Below are 19,757 nucleotides of genomic sequence, written 5' to 3'. Positions count from 1 at the left end.
AAACGAGCCACGAACTGAGGACCTCTATCAGAAACAATGTCAGTAGGAACGCCATGAAGTCTGACAATTTCCTTGACAAAGGCCTTAGCGAGAGTTTTAGCGCAGGGCAGTTTGACGAAGGGAACCAAGTGACACATCTTGCTAAAACGGTCCACGACCACCCAGATGACAGTAAAACCCTCAGAGGGGGGAAGGTCAGTTATAAAGTCCATAGCCAAATGTGTCCAAGGAGCACTGGGAACCTCCAAAGGACAAAGCAACCCCGCAGCAGGAATATGTGAGGACTTAGATCTAGCACAAATAGTACATTGGCGCACCCACTTAATGACTTCCTTCTGCCATCCAGGCCACCAAAAACTGCGACCCACCAGTCTCTTTGTCTCAGAGATTCCGGGATGACCTGCCAACCGAGATTCGTGACACTCAACAAACAAATCTCTCCTAAAGGTCCCAGGCACAAACAACCTCCCATGAGGAGTGTTAGATGGGGCATTCTCCTGTGCTTTAAGAATCTCATCTTCCAAAACGGAGTCCAAAGCAGCTATCACAACACCTTCTTGTAAAATGTTCTCCTCTTTCTCAGCACCGACTATGGGAGAAAAACTGCGAGACAAGGCATCCGCCTTAACATTCTTAGTACCAGGGATGTAAGTAACGGAGAAATTAAACCGCGAGAAAAACAGTGCCCACCTAGCCTGACGGGCATTCAGGCGCTTGGCAGCATCAAGATATATCAGATTTTTATGATCCGTAAGAACCTGAACGGGAAATTCCGCACCTTCCAAGAAGTGGCGCCAGTGTTCAAATGCGAGTTTAATAGCCAATAATTCCCGATTACCAATATCGTAATTCAGTTCAGTCTCCGAAAATTTTTTTGAAAAAAAGGCACAGGGATGTAATCCATCCCCGTTATCCTGAGACAATACTGCGCCAACCCCCACAGAGGAAGCATCAACCTCAACCAAAAACGGCTTAGTCACATCAGGCTGCATAAGGATGGGAGCAGAGGTGAACCTCTCCTTGAGATACACAAAAGCTTCAATGGCCTCAGAAGACCACTGAACCGCATCAGCACCTTTCCTGGTGAGATCGGTCAGAGGTTTGACAATACTAGAAAAATTTTTTATGAATTTTCTGTAATAATTGGCGAAACCCAAAAACCTCTGTATCGATTTCAAACCAATAGGCCTAGGCCATTCCTGTACAGCTTGAACTTTAACCGGGTCCATCTCAAAACCTTCGCTGGAGATAATGTAGCCCAAAAAACTAATTCTCTGTACAGCGAACTCACATTTCTCCAGCTTAGCAAAAAGCGAATTGTCCATTAACAACTGTAATACCTCACGTACGCTCCGCCAATGAGACTCCAGATCCGGCGAATAAAGCAAAATGTCATCCAAATACACAACCACATTTTTGCCGATCAAAGGTCTAAGGATGTCATTAATAAGATTCTGAAAAAATGCAGGAGCATTAGTAAGACCAAAAGGCATAACCAGATTCTCAAAATGACCCACAGGAGTGTTAAAAGCAGTCTTCCATTCGTCACCCTCCTTCATGCGCAACAGATTGTATGCCCCCTTAAGGTCAATTTTAGAGAACCACTTGGCCCCCATTAACTGGTTAAACAGATCAGGAATCAATGGCAGTGGGTAAGGATTGCGTACAGTAATTTTGTTAATCTCACGAAAATCCAGACAAGGACGTAAACCGCCGTCCTTTTCTTTTACAAAAAAAAATCCAACCGCCACAGGAGACTTAGAGGGCCTAATGTGACCAGCGGCCAAACTTGTCTGTATGTATTCCTCCAAAGCCTTTCTCTCAGGAATAGTAAGGTTAAATAAACGACTTTTAGGAAGAGTCGCTCCAGGGACAAATTCAATAGAACAATCATAGTCTCTATGGGGAGGCAAAACCTGCGATTCTTTCTCAGAAAAAACTCTCCAAAAATCCTGAATAGGAACAGGCAATTCTCCCCTATCCAAAGCTGCAATACGCCCGTTACAACACTTGTCATAACATTTATGGCTCCAGGATTTAATTTCACTGGTAGACCAATCCAGTACAGGATTGTGAAATTTTAACCAGGGCAATCCCAATATTACTGGAGAAGGCAAGTTATTCAACACTACCAAATCCAATTTCTCATGGTGAACACCATTAATAGTGAGAGGAAATTCACAGACCTTGAGAGTAATATTCTTCAAAGGGGAACCATCCACAGAGACCACAGCAATGGGGGATGATAAAGGTTCGGGTTTTAAATTGAGTCTTTCCAAGAATCCCCCATCAATTACATTCAGAGTAGACCCACAATCAACAAACACCCGAAATTCCATTAATTTTTCCTGAGCAATCGTGGAAGCAGCTAAAAATACACCCTTGGAATTTAAACAGGCAATACGGGCATGACTGACCATTTTTTTTTCTTTCTTGATACGAAGCTCACAGTCTTTAATCAAATGACCAGATTTTCCGCAATAGAAACACAAGCCTTCAGAAAATCTGCGATCTTTTTCTTGAGAGCGAGGTGCCATCGCTCCAATCTCCATCGATTCACCACTGTTAGTACACACATTCTCATAACCAGAAACTGACATAGGAGAGGATTTGCTCTCATTAACCCTTGCACGCAGTCTCCTATCCACCCGTATAGCTAATTGCATAGCCTGTTGCAAATCTTCAGGTGTAGGACAAGCAATTAGCAGGTCTTTAACCCTTTCACTGAGCCCAGCAAGAAATAGACTTTTCAGAGCAGAATCGTTCCACCCTGTTTGAGTAGACCATCGACGGAAATGAGTACAATATTTTTCCACATTACCTGATCCCTGTCTGAAACGTCTTAACTCAGTCTCAGCTGATGCGACACGGTCAGGATCATCATATAATAGTCCCAAAGCAGAAAAAAAACTATCCACTGATCTGAAGCATGTATCACTAGGTTGCAAAGAAAAGGCCCACTCCTGAGGCTCTTTGCGCAAAAGTGACATTATAAACCCTATGCGCTGGGAATCATCCCCAGAGGACTTGGGTCTCAAACGAAAATACAATAAGCAAGCATTTTTAAATGAAAAAAATTCTCGGTGTTCACCAAAAAATACATCCGGCAAACGTACCTTAGGCTCCAAGAAATGTGCTCCAGGACAGTTACTCACGTGCTGACGGAGCTCAGTCACCTCCAAAGAGAGTCCCTGCAGGTGTTTAGCCAAATCCAGAACCGACACCATGATGGAACAGAAAAAAAAATCTTTCCTTAGAGCATTTGCTGGGCTGGACTTACTGTTATGTTCTGCTACCAGAGCTAAGGAAAGAGAGGAGATCTGTCCCTACGATAGAACTCAGCTGAATCCCTACGATGTAACAGGGGACCTGATCCTGCGATCAGACCTGCTAAAGTCCTAAGCTAGTCTGTACGGAGACCTATAGATGTGGGGAAGGAATCCCTACAAGTACTAAGGACTGGGAGGAAAATGGGACACCTCCTAACAGAAATAGTAGCAGACAGACGAACAAACAAAATATATAGAACATAGAGGTCCGTAGACCAAGCAAACTAACAGAGTTAGATACAGGGCACAGGCTAGCTAGAAAGTAGTTAAACAATGAAGTCCAGCAAAGCCAGAAGGGCGGAGCAGGATTAAATAGGCCAACAAGGTCATGTGACCAGCAAAGTAAAAAAACTAAGAACAAGGTTCTAACAGCCTTATCAATTTTACCACACGCGGAACAGAATAAATAAAAACAAAAAAAAAACAGTTCCTGAATTGTTGGTTTTTGTCTATTCTGCCTCCCAAAAATCGGAATAGAAAGTTATCAAAAAATGTCACGTGCCTGAAAATGGCACCAATAACAACGTCAACTCATCCCACAAAAAAAAAAAACGTCACATGACTGTCTGCCAAAATCTGGAAAAATTATAGCTCTCAAAATATGGCGATGCAAAAACTAGATTTTTACTAAAAATGCGTCTTTTAGTGTGTGACAGCTGTCAGTCATAAAAACCCCATATGATTCTGGTATCGCTGTAGTTTCACCGACCCGAAGAATAAGGTCGTCTAATCACTTATACCGCACGAGGAACGGCGTAAAAAATAAACTCTCGGGTTAGGGTTGGGCTGGGGTTAAGGCGAGGGTTAGGGCTGGGTTTGGGGTTAGGGTTAGGGTTGTGATGGGGTTGGGATTTTTTTCAAAAGTAAGAAAAAAAGATGACGATATGGCGACTAGTGTTGAGCGCAAGTGCTCGCTACTTGAGTTTGCATCGGGTGCTCTGGTATGCATTGAGTATCGTGGGTATTTGAGCGACATGCTCGAGTCTCCGCCCCTTATGCTTCGCGGCCAAAAAAACTTTGCGGGGATTGCCTGCCATGCACGAGCAATCCACGCATGTTTTTTTTTGGGGTGTCTAATAACCGTGAAACATGCAGGGCAGGGACTCGAGCATGTCACTCGAGCACACGCAGTACATGGTGCATACCTGAGTACCCGATGCAAACTCAAGTAGCGAGCACTTGCGCTCAAGACTAATGACAACTTATTCAATATGATGACCTAATGTTATCAAATTCTGTGTCGTACCTCTGGGTTCAAAATGTTCACTATACCCCTTAATAAAATCCTTGAGGGGTATAGTTTCCAAAATGGGGTCACTTGTGGGGGAGCTCCACTGTTTAGGCACATCAGGGGCTCTCCAAACGCGACATGGTGTCCGCTAACAAATTGAATGGAAAATCGGCTCAAATTGTTAGCGGACGCCATGTTGCGTTTGGAGAGCCCCTGCGTGCCCAAACATTGGAGCTCCCCCACAAGTGACCCCATTTTGGAAACTAGACCCCCCAAGGCACCTATCTAGATGCATAGTGAGCACTTGGAACCCCCAGGTGCTTCACAAATTGATTCGTAAAAATGAAAAAGTGTTTTTTTTTCACTTTTTCATTTTTACAAATCAATTTGTGAAGCACCTGAGGGTTCCAAGTGCTCACTATGCATCTAGATAGGTGCCTTGGGTGGCCTAGATTCCAAAACGGGGTCACTTGTGGGGGAGCTCCAATGTTTAGGCACACAGGGGCTCTCCAAACGCAACATGGTGTCCGCTAACAATTTGAGCCGATTTTCCATTTAATTTGTTAGCGGACACCATGTTGCATTTGGAGAGTCCCTGTGTGCCTAAACATTGGAGCTCCCCCACAAGTGACCCCATTTTGGAAACTAGACCCCCCAAGGCACCTATCTAGATGCATAGTGAGCACTTGGAACCCCCAGGTGCTTCACAAATTGATTCGTAAAAATGAAAAACTGAAAAAAAAAAACACTTTTTCATATTTACGAATCAATTTGTGAAGCACCTGGGGGTTCCAAGTGCTCACTATGCATCTAGATAGGTGCCTTGGGGGGTCTAGTTTCCAAAATGGGGTCACTTGTGGGGGAGCTCCAATGTTTAGGCACACAAGGTCTCTCCAAACGCAACATGGTGTCCGCTAACAAATTGAATGGAAAATCTGCTCAAATAGTTAGCGGACACCATGTTGCACTTGGAGAGCCCCTGTGTGCCTAAACATTGGAGCTCCCCCACAAGTGACCCAATTTTGGAAACTAGACCCCACAAGGCACCTATCTAGATGCATAGTGAGCACTTGGAACCCCCAGGTGCTTCACAAATTGATTCGTAAAAATGAAAAAGTTTTTTTTTTTCAGTTTTTCATTTTTACGAATCAATTTGTGAAGCACCTGGGGGTTCCATTTTTTCTTGTTACCCCTGTGAAAATAAAAAAATTGGGTCTAAAGTAACATTTTTGTGAAAAAAGTTAAATGTTCATTTTTTTCTTCCACATTCAAAAAATTCCTGTGAAGCACCTGAAGGGTTAATAAAGTTCTTGAATGTGGTTTTGAGCACCTTGAGTATTTTCTGTCATAAAGACCTCTCAAAGTGACTTCAAATGTGATGTGGTCCCTAAAAAAATGGTTTTGTAAATTTTGTTGGAAAAATGAGAAATCGCTGGTCAAATTTTAACCCTTATAGCTCCCTAACAAAAAAAAATTTTGGTTCCAAAATTGTGCTGATGTAAAGTAGACATGTGGGAAATGTTATTTATTAACTATTTTGTGTGACATAACTCTCTGATTTAAGGGCATAAAAATTCAAATTTTGAAAATTGCAAAATGTTCAAAATTTTTGCCAAATTTCTGTTTTTTTTTCACAAATAAACGCAAGTGATATCGAAGAAATTTTACCAAAATCATGAAGTACAATATGTCACGAAAAAACAATCTCAGAATCAGTGGGATCCGTTGAAGCGTTCCAGAGTAATTACCTCATAAAGTGACAGTGGTCAGAATTGTAAAAATTGGCCTGGTCATTAACGTGCTAACCACCCTCGGGGGTTAAGAGGTTAATATTCATTACACTTGAGTCTGAGAACAGTTGAATTCCATAGCTACCCCTTTTTGGCTTTTGCCTGACTTCACTCTCAGAATAATAAGCTTCCTGATATCTGGTGATATATTTGGCTTTGTCTTTGCCATGTTTTATGCTGAAAACTAACAAAGGGACAAAACAATGTCAAACACAATTTTCTTCCTTATAGTTGACAACCATTTGCTTCCGGTTTACTAAAATCACGAGGAAAATGGCATCACAACTACCAGACAGAAGTAATCACACTTTAAAAAAAAAAAGCAAAATGTTTGGTCAACACTCGTAATAAAAAAATTCTTACTGAATTGGTAGATGAAGATTAGATCCTTAACAACCATTAATTGTTCTGTATGCAGAAGACAATTATACATTCCTCTCCTATGCTGTAAACTACTGCAAGTTGTATGTGAGACTTTTGAAGGCAATGCCAGTGACTCAGCCATTTGAGGCACCTACAGATGCCTCCTCAGCTAATGTCAGCCACAGATACTATTTTGCACTAGTATCACTGGGAATGTCACAGAATTGCACTAGTGTAAAAGCCATAACATTATTGAATTTCATACCCTTTGTTGATGTTTTACCTTTTAATACCTTGTGTGGCCCAACACCACATCTCATATTTGGAAATAACTTGGAGTTAGATAAGTTTGAGGACATCTGGTTTATCATGTGTATTGTTCTGAGTTAAAAAAAAACAACAATATTCCCATATTTTTTTGTAAACAAGGCAAGCATGAAATAACCACCACATACATATGAATTCCTTCTTTCAGGGCGGCCTAAGGGTACAAGAGCAATGCAAAAGAAAATCTGAAACAAACTATTTAAAACATACTTTCCATTGAGAAAAACAGGAAGACATCATTGTAAATGATTACTATTCAGGGCATCATCCATCATTTCTGATTTACAAGAAAGTAGAACAAAGATTCAGTGCAGGGATTCGTGATACTCTAAGCGACCACTGCCAGCACTTTACTGTTAATGTTCTATAACATTCCACTTTGCTGTTTTGTTCTTTAGCAACCCTGGTTGTTTAAAGTATGTGTCAGTATGGCTTCAAAATGTTATTTTTGGATAACGCAAACAATACGATGCAGAAACAAGGGCCAACTGTCATTTCTGATTGGAAACAATAAATGTAATTTCGGAAGGCAGGAATAATATAAAACATACATGATTGTTCGTCGTGGGTCTGTGATCTTTTTTTTAACTTTTTTTTCCAGTTGTTAAATAAATCAAAAACCTCTTGTGGATTTGACTTGTAATCTAAGATTTCCAAATGTCTCAATTCCACTTTCTGTAATCATTCATAGTAATGTGTTGAAAATGATGGCCAAAACTTGAATGCATCGTAGTATAAAATATACTCCAATTTTTTTTTTTAAAGTCACCTATTAATGGTAGCACAAGATATTTCACACACGTATCATGCGCCGCGCAGTATGATGTAGGTGATTTTCTTACTACGTTAGTAGGCTTCTGCTTTGTTTCACAGGAGCTGTATGTTTGAACCTGACCAAGACAATGTATAGGGCATAAATATTCTGCTCTCATTACACCCACACTCTAAAAGCAGCAGATCGGTGAACGTAGTGATCTCTTCATTAAATTTGCAATGGGTAAATTCTCCTGCCACAGATGTAGTTTTGCATAACACCTGTTCCCCTCACCTTCCGGAGATGTGTATTCTTTAAGCCATAGTCTGCTTGACTTTGAGTAAATTTTTAATTTGAAAGTTCTCCAGGAAGTCCGTTTTAATGTTCGGAGTTCCGGGGGAAGTCCGGTGACGAGAGAGAGAGAATGGAGAAGGGGAGACAGAGATTTTTTTCAACATGAAAAATTCGGGTCTCCATTATTTTCAATGGGGTTCGGGTTCTGGTTCAAGTTCGGTTACGATTCTGATACCCGAACCAAACTTTCAAATAAAGTTCGGTTCGAGTACCATAACCCCAACTTCCACAGGTCCGCTTAATCCCTAGTATTTGACTTTTGTTTTTTTCTTTAATTTTACTATGTCCGACCATGGGACATGAAATTTTTATGTTCTGATCACTGACATACAGCCTATTAGACTTTGCCAAATTTATGGACATTCATATGTCTGAAAGTCAATTCCATAACAGGTTTTTAGAACAGTGGTGAGAGCGATGGAAAATCTTAAAAGGTCACTGCCTTTAATAAATTCCCCTCGTTAGGTTGTGCTGCTATATAGAACATCCATGAAACATATATTTCCAACATTGGAATAGCAACGTCTCTACATATCATTCAGGTCTATTTCTAGCAATGGCCCTGAGAAGTGTAGTGCAAATGATTCATCTACATCGGCCCACTCTATCTAATCTGCTGCTCTCTAAAGTTCCAAACAGGTCAAGGTATCCCCATTTTTTATTTATCCTTTGTTTCTCTGAGATGGCAACTGCATGTGAGCAGATACAGACCAGAGGGTACCAACGAGATGGCATTGTGAGCCGCAGGTTGTGCAACCTTGATATACCAGGCATGACTGCTCTAAATTAGCTATAAATATTCCATACCATCTCTGTATAGTTTCCATTTGATATACATACAGTACAGACCAAAAGTTTGGACACACCTTCTCATTTAAAGATTTTTCTGTATTTTCATGACTATGAAAATTGTACATTCACACTGAAGGCATCAAAACTATGAATTAACACATGTGGAATTATATACTTAACAAAAAAGTGTGAAACAACTGAAAATATGTCTTATATTCTAGGTTCTTCAAAGTAGCCACCTTTTGCTTTGATGACTGCTTTGCACACTCTTGGCATTCTCTTGATGAGCTTCAAGAGGTAGTCAGAAAAATCTTTAAATTAGAAGGTGTGTCCAAACTTTTGATCTGTACTGTATATTCTTCCAAAGAAAGTAACTGAAAATATTGTCAGCTTTTCTATATACTTTGCATGTGTGTTTCCACTGGAATGCAAAAGAACAAAGCTCACAGCTCTTGGGCGGAGGACTCTAGACAAGGAATTTAAGTGATGTATTCTATAGATATAAACAGTGTAATGTATATTATAATAGCAGAAAGTTCTTCAGACAGTTCCCTTTGATTCCTATTATTTACATTTCCCTCTAATTAACAATCGTTTTTTTGCCTAATTTTGTCTCACGAAAGTTCAGCTGAGTATCATTTACCAGAAAAGTCTTATGTTGTAGTTATATATATAACATCTGTGGAAGAATGGAAATAATGCTCTTCTACATTTAAGCACTTCAAAATGGATGAAGGGCATGGCTACATGATGTGGATTTCTTATATAGCTGATCCAATATTTCAAATAATGTTTAGTGTTTATCATTAACATTTATAAAACCAGTTTTCCATGTGAAAATTTAAACATAGTCACAAGAGACCACCTGCAGTATATATATAGCAAAAATCATGTATATAGCCCAACTGATAAAAATATTTTAGCTTATAAACTGACACATAATAGAATTGGTTAAACTGTGTCTGGCCTAAATCCCCAAGTCTGACCACTTAAAAGGAATCTGTAAGCAGGTAAAATGTAGCAGGTAATGTCGGGTGGTGCGATGACATCACTGCTTCGTCGCGACGTCCAGCACCCATTGCTATACCAGATTGAAGAGAAGACGGTGGCCGCAGTGGATGGGGAGCCTGGATTAGGTGTGTATAAGTTTTTTTTTCTTATATTATTTGGCCACTGAATGAAGGGCTGTGGGAACATCATATTTTATGGGGGTCATTATACTGGAGGCTGTGGGGACCTCATATTATATAGGAAGTAGTGGGGGAAATTATACCTGGGCTATGAGAACGTAATATTATATGGGGGGGCTATGGGGGACATTATATTTGGGCTGTGGGGATTTCATATTACATAGGAAGTTGTGGGGGACATTATACCTAGGGTGTGAGGACATCATATTATATGGAGGGCTGTGGCAGACATTATATCTAGGCTGTGTGCACATATTATATTGGGAGCTGTGGGGGACATTATACCTGTTGTGTGGGACATCATATATGGGGGATGTGGGGGACATTATACCTGGGCTGTTGGTACATCATACATCAAAGTCCCAGCACAGTTAGACATGGCAGTTTGACAGGGCAGGAGATGGGTAAGACATGCAAGACAATTAATCAAACTTCCTTCCAGGTTATCTATTTTGCAAAGAGTATTCACCATTTGTATATGTGCCATTTATGTCCTGGCTGCTACAATCATTCACATTCACCTTTCTCCCACAAACTGGGCACATTTCATCCATATTAACCCCTCTCTCCTCTCTTCTACTATGTACAGCTCTCATGCTCTCTTCACAATGTTATACCACACAGTCTCATTCATTCCCACCATACAACACAAGAAACACTCTCACAAATCACTCAAGCATCTGCTCACTCTCTCTCTTTTTCTTCTGTTAGTCGCAACTGATATTTCTCCTAATCCCGGACCTTCTTGTAATAATAACACTAACTCTTTCCCTGCTACATTCAGAAACCCAGCTAACCTCATTAATATTCCTTGCATGCCTTCTGTCTTTTAATTGTGCCCTTTGGAATGTGCGGTCTGCATGTAATAAACTCTCCTACATTCATGACTTCTTCCTCTCAAATTCCCTTAACCTTCTAGCTATCACTGAAACATGGATCCAGCAGTCGGACACCACCGCCGCTGCTGCTCTCTCATATGGTGGCCTACACTTCTCTCATACCCCGAAACCTGACAACAGATCAGGTGAAGGTGTTAGTCTGCTTCTTTCAACAAAATGTACTTTTCAGGTTATCACCCCAGTACCCTCACTTATCTTCCCTTCTTTTGAGGCCCACACTGTCAGACTCTACCGGCCCTATTCCCTGCGAGTAGCGGTTGTGTATCGTCCTCCGGCCCCTCCCTTCAGTTTCTGGATCACTTTGCCACTTGGCTTCCAAACTTTCTATCCTGTGACATCCCCACTCTCATCATGGGGGACTTTAACATCCCAATTGGCGATCCCCTCTCCCCATCTGCCGCTCATCTTTTAATCGCTAACTTCCTCCTTCGGCCTTTCACAGCTTACTAATTATAAAGATGGAAATACTCTTGACCTGATCTTCTCCTGACTCTGCTTAGTACATGACTTTACTAACTCTTCTCTTCTGCTCTCTGACCACAACCTTCTTTCATTCTCTGTCAAGAAAGGTCACCCTGCTCAAGACACCTCCACTTTCCACACATATAGAAATATATGTGCCATTAACACCCAGAAATTCATGAAAACGTTGCAATCATCATTGGCCCCAATCTCCTCCCTCTCATGTCCTGATTCTGCACTAAAGCATAATGAAACATTGAAATACGCCCTGGATGAAGCTGCACCTCCTACACAGAGATTAACTTGGCACAGATGGCGACAACCCTGGCACACGCTGCAAACGTTTTCTCCAGTGGTGCTCCAGGTGTGCCGAACGGTTGTGGAGAAAATCTAATCTGTCTGAAGATTTCCTCCATTATAAATTTATGCTTAAAACATATAACTCCGCCCTTCATCTATCCAAACAAACCTATTTTAACAACCTCATCATCTCACTGTCCAATAATCCTAAACGCCACTTCGACACTTTTCACTCTCTCCTTAATCAAACAGCATAGGCCCCGACCACCGACCTCAGCGCTAACGATCTGACCAATTATTTCAAAGAAAAATTTGACCATATCCGACAGGAAATTTTCTCCCAATCCCCAAATTTTATGCATGCTCCTCCCTCCCACATTGCGTCTTGCTCACTTTCTAACTTCGAACCAGTCACGGAAGAAGTGATCAGGCTGATTCCATCTTCTCGCCCTACCACCTGCACCAGTGTCCATATTCCCTCACATCCTCTTCAATCCCTTTCTCCAACTGTCACCACTTACCTAACTAAAATATTCAACCTCTCCCTCTCATCTGGTATTTTTCCCTCCTCTTTTAAACACGCCAGCATACATCCATTTCTTAAAAAAAACATCCCTTGACCAGAACTGCACTGCTAACTACAGACCTGTTTCCAATCTTCCCTTTATCTCTAAACTCCTGGAACGCTTGGTCCACTCCTGTCTAATCCGCTATCTCTCAGATAACTCCCTTCTTGACCCTTTACAATCTGATTTCCTCTCTTTACACTCTACTGAAACTGCACTCACTAAAGTCTCTAATGATATACTAACAGCTAAATCTAATGGTCGCTACTCCCGGCTGATTCTCCTGGATCTTTCTGCAGCATTCGAAACCGTGGATCACCAGCTCCTGCTCACTATGCTCCGCTCTATAGGCCTCTCCTGGTTCTCTTCCTACCTCTTTGACCACTCCTTCTCTGTGTCTTTTGCTGGCTCCTCTTCCTCTCCCCTTCCCCTTACTGTTCCTCAAGGATTAGTCCTAGGCCCCCTTCTTTTCTCCTTATACACTGCTCCTATTGGACAAACAATCAGCAGATTCGGTTTTCAGTACCATCTCTATGCTGATGACACCCAATTATACACCTCTGCTCCGGACATCACCCCTGCATTACTACAAAAGACCAGTGATTGTCTTTCCGCCGTCTCTAACATTATGTTCTCCCTCTATCTAAAACTGAATGTCAAAAACTGAACTACTACTCGTATTTCCTCCCTCCACTAACCTACCTGTGCCCAATATAATATTGCCATTTCCGTTTGTGGCTCTACCATTACTCCCCAGGAACATGCCCACTGTCTTGGGGTCATATTTGATTCAGATCTTATCTTTACTCCTCACATCAAATCACTCGCTTTTCCATGTCATCTACACCTCAAAAACATCTCTAGAATCAGAACTTTTCTTACCTTTGACTCGCCAAAAACTCTTACCTCTTACTGTAGCTCTTATTCGTTCTCATCTGTACTATTGCAACTCCTTACTAATCGGTCTCCCACTTACTAAACTTTACCCTCTCCAATCCGTCCTGAATGCAGCAGCCAGGATCATATTCCTCGCCAACCGCTACACCAATGCCTCTTCCCTGGGTCAGTCATTGCACTGCTTGCCCATCCAATACAGAGTTTAATATAAACTTATCACTCTTACCCACAAAGCAATCTTTGCTTCAGCACCCACCTACATCTCCTCCCTTGTCGCAGTCTACCACCCTACTCGTGCCCTTCATTCTGCTAATGACTTAAAACTAAAATCCTCCATAATCCGAACTTTCCACTCCCGTCTCCAAGATTTCTCACATGATGCGCCAATTCTTTGGAATGCACTACCCAAGACAATTAAATTAATTACCAATACCCACAGTTTTAAGCGCGCCCTAAAAACTAATTTCTTTAGACTGGCCTATTGCCTCAACATACTTATCTACCTGTCCTAGTTTGGCCCATATTAAAATTTTCTTCAAATTCGTGTTCATACCATCCATGCACTTAATAGCCTCTGTACTGTACACATACTGGCTGGCGACCAGTTCATATTGTGTTATGTACATGCCCTTTTTAGTGTAATATGGCTATATTATACAACATATGTACACGTTACCTTTTGTGTCCCCCTTATTTCCTCATAGACTGTAAGCTTGCGAGCAGGACCCTCACTCCTTTTGATATGAGTTATGCTTATTCTGTAATGTCAGTATAAGTCCCCCCTAAAATTGTAAAGCGCTGCAGAATATGTTAGCGCTATACAAATAAAAGTTATTATTATTATAAGGGAGGATGTGGGGGACATTATAGTGGGGCTGTGTGGTCACCATACTGTATAGGGGACATTATACACTGCTCAAAAAAATAAAGGGAACACTCAAATAACACATCCTAGATTTGAATGAATGAAATATTTTCACTAAATACTTTGTTCTGTACAAAGTTTAATGTGCTGACAACAAAATCACACAAAAATCATCAATGGAAATCAAATTTATTAACCAATGGAGGCCTGGATTTGGAGTCACCCCCAAAATTAAAGAGGAAAAACACACTACAGGCTGATCCAACTTTGATGTAATGTCCTTAAAACAAGTCAAAATGAGGCTCAGTATTGTGTGTGGCCTGTATGACCTCCCTACAATGCCTGGGCATGCTCCTAATGAGGTTGTGGATGGTCTCCTGTGGGATCTCCTCCCAGACCTGGACTAAAGCATCAGCCAACTCCTGGACAGTCTGGTGCAACGTGACGTTGGTGGATGGAGCGAGACATGATGTCCCAGATGTGCTCAATCGGATTCAGGTCTGGGGAACGGGCGGGCCAGTCCATAGATTCAATGCCTTCATCTTGCTGGAACTGCTGACACACTCCAGCCACATGAGGTCTGGCATTGTCCTGCATTAGGAGAAACCCAGGGCCAACCGCACCAGCATATGGTCTCACAATGGGTCTCAGGATCTCATCTCAGTACCTAATGGCAGTCAGACTACCTCTGGCGAGCACATGGAGGGTTGTGCGGCCCTCCAAAGAAATGCCACCCCACACCATTACTGACCCACTGCCAAACCGGTCATGCTGAAGGATGTTGCAGGCAGCAGATCGCTCTCCACAGCGTCTCCAGACTCTGTCACATCTGTCACATGTGCTCAGTGTGAACCTGCTTCCATCTGTGAAGAGCACAGGGCGCCAGTGGCGACTTTGCCAATCCTGGTGTTCTGTGGCAAATGCCAAGCGTCCTGCACGGTGTTGGGCTGTGAGCACAACCCCCATCTGTGGACATCGGGCCCTCATACCACCCTCATGGAGTTGGTTTCTAACTGCTTTTGCAGACACATGCACAGCTGTGGCCTGCTGGAGGTCATTTTGCAGGGCTCTGGCAGTGCTCCTCCTGTTCCTCCTTGCACAAAGGCGGAGGTAGCGGTCCTGCTGCTGGGTTGTTGCCCAGCTACGGCCCCCTCCACGTCTCCTGGTGTACTGGCCTGTCTCTTGGTAGCGCCTCCAGCCTCTGGACACTACGCTGACAGACACAGCAAATCTTCTTGCCACAGCTCGCATTGATGTGCCATCCTGGATGAGCTGCACTACCTGAGCAATTTCTGTGGGTTGTAGAGTCCGTCTCATGCTACCACGAGTGTGAAAGCACAACCAACATTCAAAAGTGCCCAAAACATCAGCCAGAAAGCATTGGTACTGAGATGTGGTCTGTGGTCCCCACCTGCAGAACCACTCCTTTATTGAGGGTGTCTTGATAATTGCCAATAATTTCCATCTATTGTCTATTCCATTTGCACAACAGCATGTGAAATTGATTGTCAATCAGTGTTGCTTCCTAAGTGGACAGTTTGATTTCACAGAAGTTTGATTTACTTGGAGTTATATTCTGTTGTTTAAGTGTTCCCTTTATTTTTTTGAGCAGTGTACTTTGGTGTCCATACTGTATTGGGGTCTGTTGAGAACTTTATATTGGGTAATGTGGTGACCATACTGTATAGGGGGTCGTAAAGGACATTATACTTGCAGGGACTATGGTGCCCACACTGTATTGGGACTGTGGTGACTATACTGTATAGGGCACGGTGTGGGACATTATACGGATAGCTGTGATGACCATACAGTATAGGGGGCTATGGTGGACTTCATACTGTGTATTGGGGTTTGCCGTTGTGGATATACTATATTGGCCGCTGTGGTGAGCATCATACTGTTTAGGGGTACATTTTGGAGAGGGCACTGTGGTGGGCAGTACGAGGGCATAGTGTGGAAGAGGGGGCACAGAATGGATGAGAAGGGGCAGTGTGAATTGGAAGCACAGTATGGAGGGAGGTTAGCATGGTGGGGGGACAATGTGGAGTGGGTGTTAGGGAAAACAGTACAGAGGGGGCAGCCATGGTATAGGCAGTGGCCATTTTAATAATAATTCATTTTTAAGAGCACCATGTCAAGATGTGCTGCAGAAGACTGGAGAACAGAGAAGTCTGCAGAGATGAGCTGAGGTTTTGAAAAGTCATCATGGCGTCTGGACAAGATGGCGACGAAAAGAAAGAGAACCACTCAATCATAATGTCACTTACAAGGTACCTGGATATATGTTTATTTGTGATACTGCCTTCGTGTCATCATTACTGTGGTTCCTGTTCCAGTGCTCGACAGCTACGCCATGTTCCATTCTGGCAATTGGAGGGGGTTTCATTGGTCAGACGTCCACTGAATAGTTGTCACCAACCTATAAATGAATGTTAACTAATTTCTACCGTAGTACACCTTTACATTAAAGGCAACTGGTCACATTGGATAACGCTATTCACCTGCACATATAGGGTTAATCTGCAGATTAATAGCGTTAGAAAGATGCCTGGCTGTCATACTGGAAGTGCAGCACCCTGGAGAAGATTAACTTAATTCCTGCTGGGAGCTGCTGGTTTCCAGTCATACAGACAACCCGGGTCTTGATGCATTGGGCCAATACTGTCCTCTGCTTCTTGCCATCTTGCATGCGGTAGATTATTAAGAAGTACAGGACAGATGTAAGGGTATGACTGCAGAACCAGACTACACACAGTTTGTAGTCCGTTATCATGGAGCGCTGGGTTCCTGGGTTCAATTCCCACCAAGGACATCTACAAGGAGTTTGTGTCTTGCTCTGGTTACCTCTCACAATCCAAAGACATACTGCTAGGGAATCTAGATTGTGAGCCCCAATGGGGACAGTGATGATGTCTGTATAGAGCTGTGGAATTAATGGCGCTATGTAAGCAAGTAAAATAAATAAAGAGACACAAATAACTGAATAGGAGTTGTAGATACAAAGGCAGTGGGAATTTTGAATGAAGATTATTTGCAAAGTTGTTTCATTATTGGTTTTAGATGTATCAAAGTAATTAAAAAAAAAAAGACTGCTATAGTGGAACTTACCTTCACAAAACATGTTCTTGCTGCCTTTAGGGTGCTGGACCTTGCTGCCTAAGCAGGGGGTTGGACCAGATGACCCCGGAGGTCCCCTCCAACTCTAACATTGATTTTATCCCCCACAACAAATTGAAAGTACTAGTACTGGTACTGGTATTTGCACTAAAAGTAACTCCACCATTTACCATCCTCTCATTTTCAGGCGGGCAGTTCTTTTTATAATCATTCTGCCAGCACTAAAGGGGCTGGAATTTTTTTCCCTCACTTGTCCAATGGCTTGCTAACCCCAAAAACTAAAACCCCACTTTTCCATTATTCCTGTTTGTAGTTTAAAAGACAAGAGTAAGATCAGGAAGACAAAGACCCTTTGCAGGTGTCAAATTTAGATTATCTATTAAGTAACACTAAGTTGTCTGAAAGTGCAGCGGCAACTTAAATTCTGTATTAATCATAACTGAAAAGAGCATTCTTATTCAAACTCACGTTACAAGCATTTCCAAAGTGATCCGTAGTTCCTAAAACTTTACTTTGGGGCTCCCCTGGAGAACCATTGTAGACAGCACCAGATATGAAATATTCAATTCTTCTGACGCAGGTGGAAACTATTTGACATCTGCAAACATTTGTATCTATGAGTAAAGGGCAAGATCATAAAGGTTTGCAGATACACTTGTCATATTTTACAGGTAAGTCAACATAATGGCAGCTGTAATATTTCATGTTATATGCGAAAATGCAAATGTTTCTGATGCAAGAATAATGGATAACAGACTGTCTCAACACTGCGAAAGGTTAAACATCCTATATTAATGCTACTATTAGACTCCAGATGAATATAATTTATGATATAATAATGATTCATGAGATTCTCATCTAATAGACATCCTGATCTGTTGGGTTTGTTCACTTGAGATGGAGTCACATACTTTGTTACTTCCTGTGCTTGGCCAGGGAAGAGATCTTCACATCTAAGAAATATATTTTGTCTGATCTCATTCCTCTATTATTTCAATCTGTACATGATTCATACTTGATGGGAATAACCTCAATGTTGTGCAGGTGCTGATAATTCTGATAATCCTTCATACATGGGCTCTAATTCACCACTCAAATATAAAGCACAGTAAAGGGTGGAAAAATGTGACTGCAAAACGTGAACTGATCATGCACATGTATTCTGCCTGTAAAAGTTCTTTGTTGGACAAGGTCAAGATTTGGCTCTTCTTTATTGTAGTTCAGCTTTGTAAATGTACATATACTCAATCTTGGCAGTTTCTTTAAAGAGGTGCGGTCAGCTTTCCCGATTTGTCTACAGTCGTGGCCAAAAGTTTTGAGAAGGACACAAATGTTGACTTCACAAAGTTTGATGCTTCAGTGAGCCAACTCACTGGGAGGAAAAACAACCCCATACATCGGCTCAGGATGCTGTACTGGTGGTGCTCATCTTTTCTTCTTCCAACAATAATTGATGTCCCAATCTGAAGGGGCTTCTTCAGAAAAAATATATTTATTATATATATTTACCCCAATCCTCTAAAGTCGAATCGCTGTACTTCCTGCAGAATGTCAGTCTGTCTTCGATGTTCTACTTGGGGAGAAGTGGCTTCTCTGCTCCCCTTCTTGACCATCATCCCAGCCTCCAAAAGCCTTTGCATCACAACATGCAGATGCACTGACAACTATCCACTCCTGAGTAAGCTCTGAACTGTTGTGGATCTAATCCCGTAGCCAAATCCTCTTGAGGAGACAGTTCTGGCACTTGCTGGACTTTCATGGGTGCCCTGAAGCCTTCTTCATACAACTGAACCTCTTTATCTTTTTGAAGGTTATATCTGATAAATTGTTGATTCATTGGCAATCTTACAAGCAGCAATGTCCTTGCCTGTAAAACCCTTTTGATGGAAAGCAATGATGATTGCACGTATTTGTTTGGAGGTAACTATAGTTGCCAGAAGACCATGATTTCAAGAACCATCCCCCTTTTTAAAGCAACTAGTCTGCTCTTATAATTCAATCATTATGACAGAGTGATATTAGCTGCCTTGTCCTCATTAACACTTTCTCCTTAGCTAATGAGAAGTTCACTAAAATAATGTAAGCAGGTCATTTTGTGACCTGGCAGTATGCCAGTGTAAATTTTTTTTGTGATTAAGTTAATGTTCATGGTAAGGAATGACTGCAACTTTTTTGCAATTTATCTAATCACTTTTCATAACAATCTATAGTTAATGCAAACCACTATAAAAACTGAAGCAGAAAATTTTGTGTAAACCAAAATTTTTATCAGTCTCAAAACTTTTAGCCATGATGGTAGTTTAGTAAATAATTGTATTCGTCACAATATAACAATTCCAGAAACTGTTTTCTTACAACTCTGCATTGTGCTGTTCCTCTATTATTTTCACTAGAAATGTATGAACAAATTGACAACTGGGTGTTACCAATTAGAGGTGTGTCTTTCCAATCAGTACTGACAGTGCCAGGATGGGTAGGGTCACCCCACTTAGGACAAAGGGAATAGTAACACCCAGTTCAA

This window comes from Phyllobates terribilis, unplaced genomic scaffold, assembly GCF_046119375.1.
Source record: "Phyllobates terribilis strain yellow unplaced genomic scaffold, ASM4611937v1 Scaffold_3__8_contigs__length_932513732, whole genome shotgun sequence".
Lineage (NCBI taxonomy): Eukaryota > Metazoa > Chordata > Amphibia > Anura > Dendrobatidae > Phyllobates > Phyllobates terribilis.
The sequence above is the reverse complement of the archived record's forward strand: the minus strand, read 5'-3'. Positions refer to the sequence as shown.